This window comes from Myotis davidii, unplaced genomic scaffold (genome assembly GCF_000327345.1).
Source record: "Myotis davidii unplaced genomic scaffold, ASM32734v1 scaffold107, whole genome shotgun sequence".
NCBI classification, from domain to species: Eukaryota; Metazoa; Chordata; class Mammalia; order Chiroptera; family Vespertilionidae; genus Myotis; species Myotis davidii.
The window spans coordinates 3,479,666-3,488,104 of NW_006383012.1; positions in this window are offsets into that span (position 1 = coordinate 3,479,666).

An 8,439-nucleotide genomic window follows, 5' to 3' on the forward strand; every position below is an offset into this window, starting at 1 on the left:
ACAACAAACCCACCTGCAGCTTTCGCTTTACCGCCCAGGGGGTTTTGGAACAAAGCTGAAGAACTGGATGTTTCATGTCAACAGAGGGGCTAATCTTGAAGGCTGAGTATCCAAAAGAGGAATGAGGACAGCCTGAGAGTGTTTAACACTCGCCTGTGGGGCCACAGCTCAGCTTGGGGAGAGCAATGAACACTGTGCCAGGAGGTTGCCACAACTAATTCTGGATTAAGTCACTACGGGCCATAAGCTCCTGAGAGCAGATCTGTGTCTTGCCCGTCTCTCTATCCCTAGCTCTAGCATGTCTGGCATATTAAGAAATGTTTATTCAGTTAATGAATGAGTTTCATTAATGTGGTAGCTGACATGGTGGGTTTTGCAATCAAATAAACTAAACTCAAATTCCATCATTTGCTATTCGTTGCTAAACTTCCATCTCGGTTTCCTGATCTGAAAAACAGGGACGAGAACATCACCTTTCTGTAGCAGGTGCTGCCGGTGATCTGCTCATTTTTTTGGGCACCCCCTACTTCTCCTGATACAGCTGTTTCCAGCTGAAACTGACAGCTGCCCACCTTAAATATCTGTATCTTTTCTTCCCTGCTGGAGGGCTTTCCTTTCACCAAAAGAGCCTGCTCTCCGGAGGCAGTCCCAAAGTACCAGGGATAAATGCCCAATGCAGAGACGAGGGGTACATGCCCCAACCTCCCAGGCTCTGCTTGGGCAATTCCGATGTTCCCAGCAGGACTGAGGTCCAGTAACCCACTCATTACCACACTCTTTACTGGCTTTTCTACATGCCCCCCTCTCCCCTAAGTAAATTCAAGTGAGATTCCCAAATTATCTGCACCCAAGTTCTTGTCTCAGAGTCTTCTTTAGGGGTGTTATGGGATGAATCATGTACCCCTAAAATTCATATGTTTAAAGCCCTAACGCCAGGGCATCATAATGTGACTGTATTTGGAGTTTGGGTCTTTAAAGGGTTGATTAAATGGGCTCAAATCCAATCGAACTCGTGTCCTTATAAGAGGAAATTTAAATAGTAAACAGAGAAACGAGGGATGTGTAGACTTGGGGAGAAGGCCATGTGAGGACACAATGAGAAGGCAGCCACGTGCGAGCCAAGGAGGGAGGCTCCAGGAGAAACCAAACCTACAAGCACCGTGACCTTGGACTCCCAGGCTCCAGAACAGTGAGAAAATAAAATGCTGTTGTTTAAGTCACGCACCCAGTCTGTGGTGTTTTGTTATGGCAGCCCTAGCAGACCAACACATGGGAGACCCAAAATAAGATACGCCCTCAGAAGGTTGTTATGAAGAATAAATAAGAAAACATATCTAAAATACTAAGCACATGTCTGGGGTAACTCTTAATACTTGTTGGTTAATGCAACTGGTACTGTTAATGGTCATAGTGGTAGTGTAGGTGTATCGTCATCACCATCTATAAAATAATAACCTCCTGCTATGCTTCCTAAAGGGGTAGCTGTGAAGAGCAAAGAAGAGAGTAGATATGCAAAGGGGAAAAGTGTTTAACATTCATTCACTCTTCCGTTCAACAAACATTTAATAGCACCAACCCCAGGCCCTGGACCAGGTGCTGGATCTACAGAGCGCTGGGCTGTCCAGTACCATGGACACTGGGCATGTGTGGCTCTTCACATTTAACTTATCTAAAATAAAATGAAATTTAAAATCTAACTCCTCAGTCACACTCATCACATTTCATGTATTCAAGAGCCACGTGTACCTACCTGCTGTTATACTAGGCAGCAAAGAAAACATTTCCCAAAATGTAGAAAGTTGCGTTGCACAGCACTGGTAGAGAGGAAAAAAATTAATTCCTAGTCTCAGTGATTCTAAATTGATTATAAGTACAATCTGATAATGATGACATTTCTGGAAAATGTACTCAAAACTCCATGTTCGGGGGTGAGGGGGGTGTCAGTCTTTACTTCTGAAGGATAGTGGAATGATTCCAGACACCCAGGTTCTGAGAATAGGCGGTTGTTATTCAAATCGCTGCCAATAATACCAGGACTCTCTTTCATTTTTGTGACAGGATTAGATGCCCACTCTGTGAAAGTCACAGAGCTGGCTGCATCGGGGCACACGAAGATGGAAAAGCCACAGGTTCCTGTCTTAAGAAGCTTACCGTTTTGTTGGAGGAATAATAGATCTACACAGACAGCTGGGTTTTGTAGAAGACTGAAAGTAGCCTCACATGAGAAGTGCCTGTCCTAACAGCAGCCAGCATCGATTGAGCACTTCGCGTGAGACTGCATGGGGCCAAGAGCTTTATAGAAATGCTCTGATTCAATTGTAAGTATGTGCTGTTCTCATGTTCATTTTACAGAAGAAAATGAAGCACAAAGGATTAAGAACCATGCCCGGGCACACAGCTCGTAAGTAGTGAGCCCAGGCAACCAGACCCAAGGCCGGTGCTCTAATTCCCTAATGGTTAGGGTGTCAACACAAACAAGCCAGAAATCACGGGAGGACCCATTTGGAAAAACAAAAGCTTATGCCCGCCCCCTTCCTACACACTTGTCATAGTTTGAGTTTCCTCCAAAGTAGAATGAGAGCCAAGAACAAGGGTGCAAGTGTTTTATTTGGCAGATGGTCTCAGGAAGCAGGAGTGAGGTGAGAAGAACAGGACAGAAAAAGAGAAAATAACCGTGTCAGGGTGCATTGCCCAGGTCCTGCCATGAGCAACAGGGAACCACCTCCATGCATACAATCCTCTGACAGCTGTCAACCTACAAGACAGGAGATTTGATCCACCACCATGTGTCCACCAGCTCCCAGCCTTCACTGGCTGAGAGATCCCCCCAGCAGTGTTAACATCACCCCACTTCCAGTCTGCCCTGTGCAACCATGCAAACTCCGGTGAGCACAGAGAGGACCTAAGGAAGAACATGGGGAGCCTGACACACAGCCCTGCACACTGTGCAATGGAGGCTGAGTCTACAACTGTCCATGTAGCTGCAGCAGATTCAGAGGCAGGGGAGGGGATCTGACACGGGCCTAAGAGCCTTGTCACTCAGATGCTCCTCTTCAGAGTCATTCCATTGATTTTTCCAAGCAGTTTTGGGTCTGGGCATTAGGGAGGATCTGGCCACCACAGGACACCAGATCGACCTTCCAGTTCAATGGGAATTCATTTCTGACCAGTTTCTCAAACAGGAATCTTGCCTTGGCCCACCATAGTATTGGGACCTACACTTGAGAACCACCCACTGCTCTATGAGTCACTAAGCTCCTTTGCTGGTTACACAATTGCTTTCCCAGGAACTGGCTGTGTCCCAGCAGCTACTAAGCAGTTTCCTCCTCAACTTTAGTTGGCAGAATTTCATTACTCTAACCTCATTTCAGCTACCGGAAAACATCATGCGCTCTTCCACTGGACCCAAAACATTACTCAGAGAGAAATGAACATGGGGATGGGGGGAGGAGGGAGAAACCCACGGAAGCAATATCATTAGGATTGTCTGTTCCGGAGCCAGGCTGCCTCCATCGTCATTTCATCTTTGTGAATATTTACCCAAGGCCCTTCGTTTCCACGCTGAGTTTCAGAGTTTGAAGTTTTCTTGAGGGAAGAAGAAGGAGAATGAGAAAATCCACTTCATTAAAATCTACGGTTTTCATGTGAAATTTGGAAACTTCTTCATATCCCTGAACTCTAGGGGTAAGATTCTCATGCGAAATAATAAAACTTTTTTAAAAGGGGGAGAGGGAGACTCTAAAAAATGAAAATTAAAGCGCTAAATTAGAATCCAACTTTTGTTAAGACAGAGTAAATTCAAAATCCCTTTCCAGAGGGAGCTGGGATTTGAAACATTTTTCAGAAGGTAATTAGTAACTGCTGACATGCAAGCGGGTATGATGTGCAGTTGTCCCTCAAAGGTCTTGTGAAAAAAAATACATTGAATGTTGTGATGTCTACACTCGAGAATTTCCAACCTCATTATATTGATTTCTTTTTTTAAAAATTGATTTGAGAGAGAGGGAAAGAAAGGGAGAGTAACATCGATTTGTTTTCCATTTATTTATACATTCATTAGTTGATTCTTGTATGTGCCCTGACCAGGGATTGAACCTGCAACGCAGGGATCAAAACTGTAACCTTGACATATCAGGACAACACTCTAATCAACTGAGCTACCCAGCCAAGGCCCTTGATTTCGACAGTACAACTCTGACAATTCCCCATTGGTCATCTTTCACTCCTACACCCCTACCATTAGCCTTGTTAAATCCATAAGTCAGAGATTTGTGCTAAAAAGACCAAAGTTTGTAGATTAGCTTTACATTCAATCAGTTTATTTTGTTCCATTGTTAAGACTGTCAACCTTCAATATTACCTTACAATATGGGCTCTTGACTGCAATGGGAGGCGAAGAGGGTAGATGGATCAGTGGAGACAGTCCTCAATACTGCAAAGACATATGTCTTACCATGCAGCTCAGGAGAACAGCTGGTTGTCACCTTCACAGGTGTAAATGATGGAGTTGGGTTGGGTTTATCTGGGTGTGATTGAGTTTAGGTCTGGAAAGTTCCCTTCTAACCACAAGTATAAACACTTTGCCATAGGACAAAAGTGTATAGAAAGCCTACACCCACATTTATAAGCGCTGCCTAATTCTTCAATTAGTGGGTATTGCTGATATAATATTAAGATAGCTCTTCAGTTCAAAGGACATTTCAATCATCTTTTCCCATTACATCTCACTTGGAATCTGGCTTGTTTGCTTTCTCCTAATCAATTACCAAACAATTTCTCATGGCAGAAATAACTATTCCTAAGAAGTACCACAGCTGTAGTAAATCTATATCTTTCTGACCATTCTTGAGATATTTTACCTCCGAGATAAAAGAGGGTAAATAGTTGGTCAAAAGCAGGTGAATAACATTGTGAATGCAATAAGATAAGAAAAAATAAATGCAATATTAATAGTAGAAAGAAAATGATAAAGCTATCATTGTTTGAAGATTACATTGTAATTTGAGTAGAAAATCTAAGAGGATTTTAGAATTTCATAAGTAGTTCCAGAAAAGTGGTAAAAAAAAAAAACAACACTCAAAATATCAGTAGCTTTCCTACACGCCAGAGCTAACCCATTATAGGATATGATAGAACAATATATTCTGTCTGCAATAGAAATAAAATTATGAAACTAGCTAAGAATAGCACTCACAAAAATTTCTAAAGACTTATGAAGAAAACAAAAAACTTTAAAGGTACAAAATAAGACTTAATAAAAGGCCCAGCAATTCTATTGCAAGATACTAGTCTTAGAGGAAAACAAGTATCTGTGTATAGCAATACATGTTTTATGATATTTATGATAATAAAAAAAGTAACAACAGCTAAGTCTCTATTAGCAGATGATTAATTAAATAAACAATGGCACAGTGATACTAAAAAAAAAAAAAGAGCGAGTGCTGACATGGAAAGCTCTATAAGATACAGAGTTAAGAAAAAGAAAGCTACAAAACAATAAATGCAGAATGATCTTATTTATTAAATAAAATGTCTACAAAACAGAAAGGTATATTTTATGAATATAAAGAATGTATAGAATATATGTGAATATGTGTATATGTAAATGTACATAAATACATAGTTAAATGAACGAAGCATCTGGATTAATAAGCTGATAACAGCAGTGATACTCAGAGAGAGAACCGGTACTTTTATTTTTACCTGTTTACTTGACTATTTTCACAATTAAAACCATGTGCATGCATTACTTAACTACAAATAATGACTTCATAAAAGGAACAGAATGGAAACAAGGAAAAACAAAGTCAGGTTTAGACTCCTTAGGTGTTCTCTCAGTTCACTCCTTCACATCTTCTTATTCCAGGTCAGGGCCTCTCCTGGGCCAAGTTCTCGAGTGAAGGAAATGCCACACCATTGAGCATGGCTTAATGGCTAATGAGGGGCCAGTTGCCAAAATCTAAGCGTGTGAAGGAGATGGTTCCTGGTGAATTAAATTTTGATCCAAAGAAAATGGGAATCAGACAGACAGAAAAACTGTCCCTGAGATGCCAAAACTGATGTAAATTCCTCTTTCACATGTTTTCCACAAGCCTTTTATCCTGCTTGGAATGCTCTCTTCCCCATGTAGGTCTCAAGTACTTGTTATGTCCAAAACATTGTGCTGGGCCTTGCGGGATCCAAAGAGGCAGTAGGCCCTGAGTTCCTGTCCTCGTGGCATCTACTGTGGTATATCATTGCTGGAGAGAGCAGATGAGGGAAAGTCCCACAAAACAAGCGTGAACCAAGACACAAGATGAGGAAACAGCAGTGATGGAGCAGAGGATGATCAACTACTCTCACCTGCCCTCTCAGGTCTGGCCCAGGAACCTTCTCAGCTTACCTCATCTGAACTCCTGCGGCCTCTCATGACATCCCCTTAACTCATTTTTGTTTTTAATAGGAAGAATGAACAATGTCTAATGCTGTGCACTTATTTGCATTATCTCACTTGACCTTCACAAGAGCCCTGTGATGTGGTGTGATTATTTCTCCATGTCATACATAAGGCAACTGAAGGAAGCTCAGTTAGGTTACTTGTCCAAGGTAACACAGCCTCATGATCTTAGCAAGAATGGATCAACTTCTCCTTATACAAATGAGGGTAAAGAAAAACTAACACGGTCTCAGAGAAACCAAAAGAGGAGCCAGCCTACAAAGGCATAGAAAAAAAAATCATTGGAAAAGAACAGAAATTGCTGTTGGTCCTGAAAAAAAAAAAAAAAAAGAAGACCCAACGACTCAATGACTTGCTATTCCAACTATTAAAACTGTCCAGCTGCCATAGCAACAAATGCAGTCGGTGCTTACACTCCTCCCAAGACAATATTTATGACTCTATTAAAGATACACACTCGCTGCCTCGTGTAAACAATGACAGATGGTTTTCTGTCTTCCTGAGAAAGGGTGTCTCTGTTTTCTCTCTCCCTTCAAGTGAACAGTTATCATTTATTGCTCTCTCTTGGGGCAGGGAAGGGAGAAGAGGTGAGGAGGGTGAGGAGGTGGAAGTTGGTAAGATTCAGGGGTCTTTTTTGACTTGAGTTCAAAGATACAGGTCCAGCAACGCTCAGAATTGCACTGAGTAGTTTCTCCCCTGGCTCTTCTCTCCCACCCGCATGCTCTCTATTTCATGTAACTTTTGATGGCAATGAAACTGCTCTCGAAGAGGCCTTTCCTCCTGAGCAAGGAGATACCTGTTTTGCTCTCTCTGTTTGGCCCACAGTGTTGGAAGTTCTCCAAGTTTAAAAACTAGGGATATTCCCCGGGCCTATGAAATGTTTGAGGGCTGGGAAAAATTGTCTTTAACATACCCAAGGAAATGGAAAATTTTGAATGTAACGAATATGTAATTAAGTGTCTACAAAACTGAACGCTATCCAAACTTTTAAAATAACTAGATCTAATTTAATTCCCACTTTTCATTTTCTTTAAAAACAATATTTTGGGGGGGGGAAATAAATAAAAACAATATTTTGGTTCCATTTTTCTGACTGAGTGTGAATACATGCTCAGGAATTGTTGCAATGATAGCTGATCAATTACAAACAATAGTCAATGGGATTCCAAATAGTCAATAGATATATTTTAAAAGCAAAAATGATAACAAATTCTTTCCAAAAAATTTCAACTGAGACAGATATTGCATGTCAAATATGATACATTTTCATCATTCTGATAAGGTGTGAGGATGCTTGCAGAAGGAGGAGTTGGCTTAGGGTTTGTGAAAGGGTTAAAATGTCTCCTAGCAGATCACATTCCTTAAACTGAAAAATATTTTGGAAAGATCAAAGCATATTCCAGGAAATGGCTAGCAAAAGGCTCAATATGTACATCAGAAAAGCTACAGCCACATGTCTAACCCTCTACACCTTCTTTCAGAAGCCAGCCGCATTATCAACACATCAATTCTGTGGCTTGTGCGATTTTATTTGCTTCCCTCATGCCCGTCCTACCTGCCAAGTAAGACAATAAAACCTCCAAGGTCAGGATTCATAACTACTGTCTCTTTTTTATCTCATCTTAGGACATGTAGACATCACTCAATATTTATTTTTAAAACTGTAGATTAAAAGACACAAACACTTTTGAACACATCTAAAAAAAAAAAAAAGATTCTTCCAAGTTTGTTACTGACACACATGAAAAGAACCTGAAACTTTGAATTGTAAAAAGCTGCTGTGAAATTACATTTTCACGAACATCTATTGTTTCTTTGTTCCTTGCCTGAAAATACGTTTCTCCCTGGGATGTTAGCATTTAACAAATAAATCCTAAAGTACCTTATTTTTCTTCCCAGAGGCAGTACTTTAACTCTGGTTGATTTCTTAGCTAAAATTACTTACAGGAAGAAAAATAAACACTTAAGTGCTATTGATTATTACAGAATATTTGAGCCCTCAT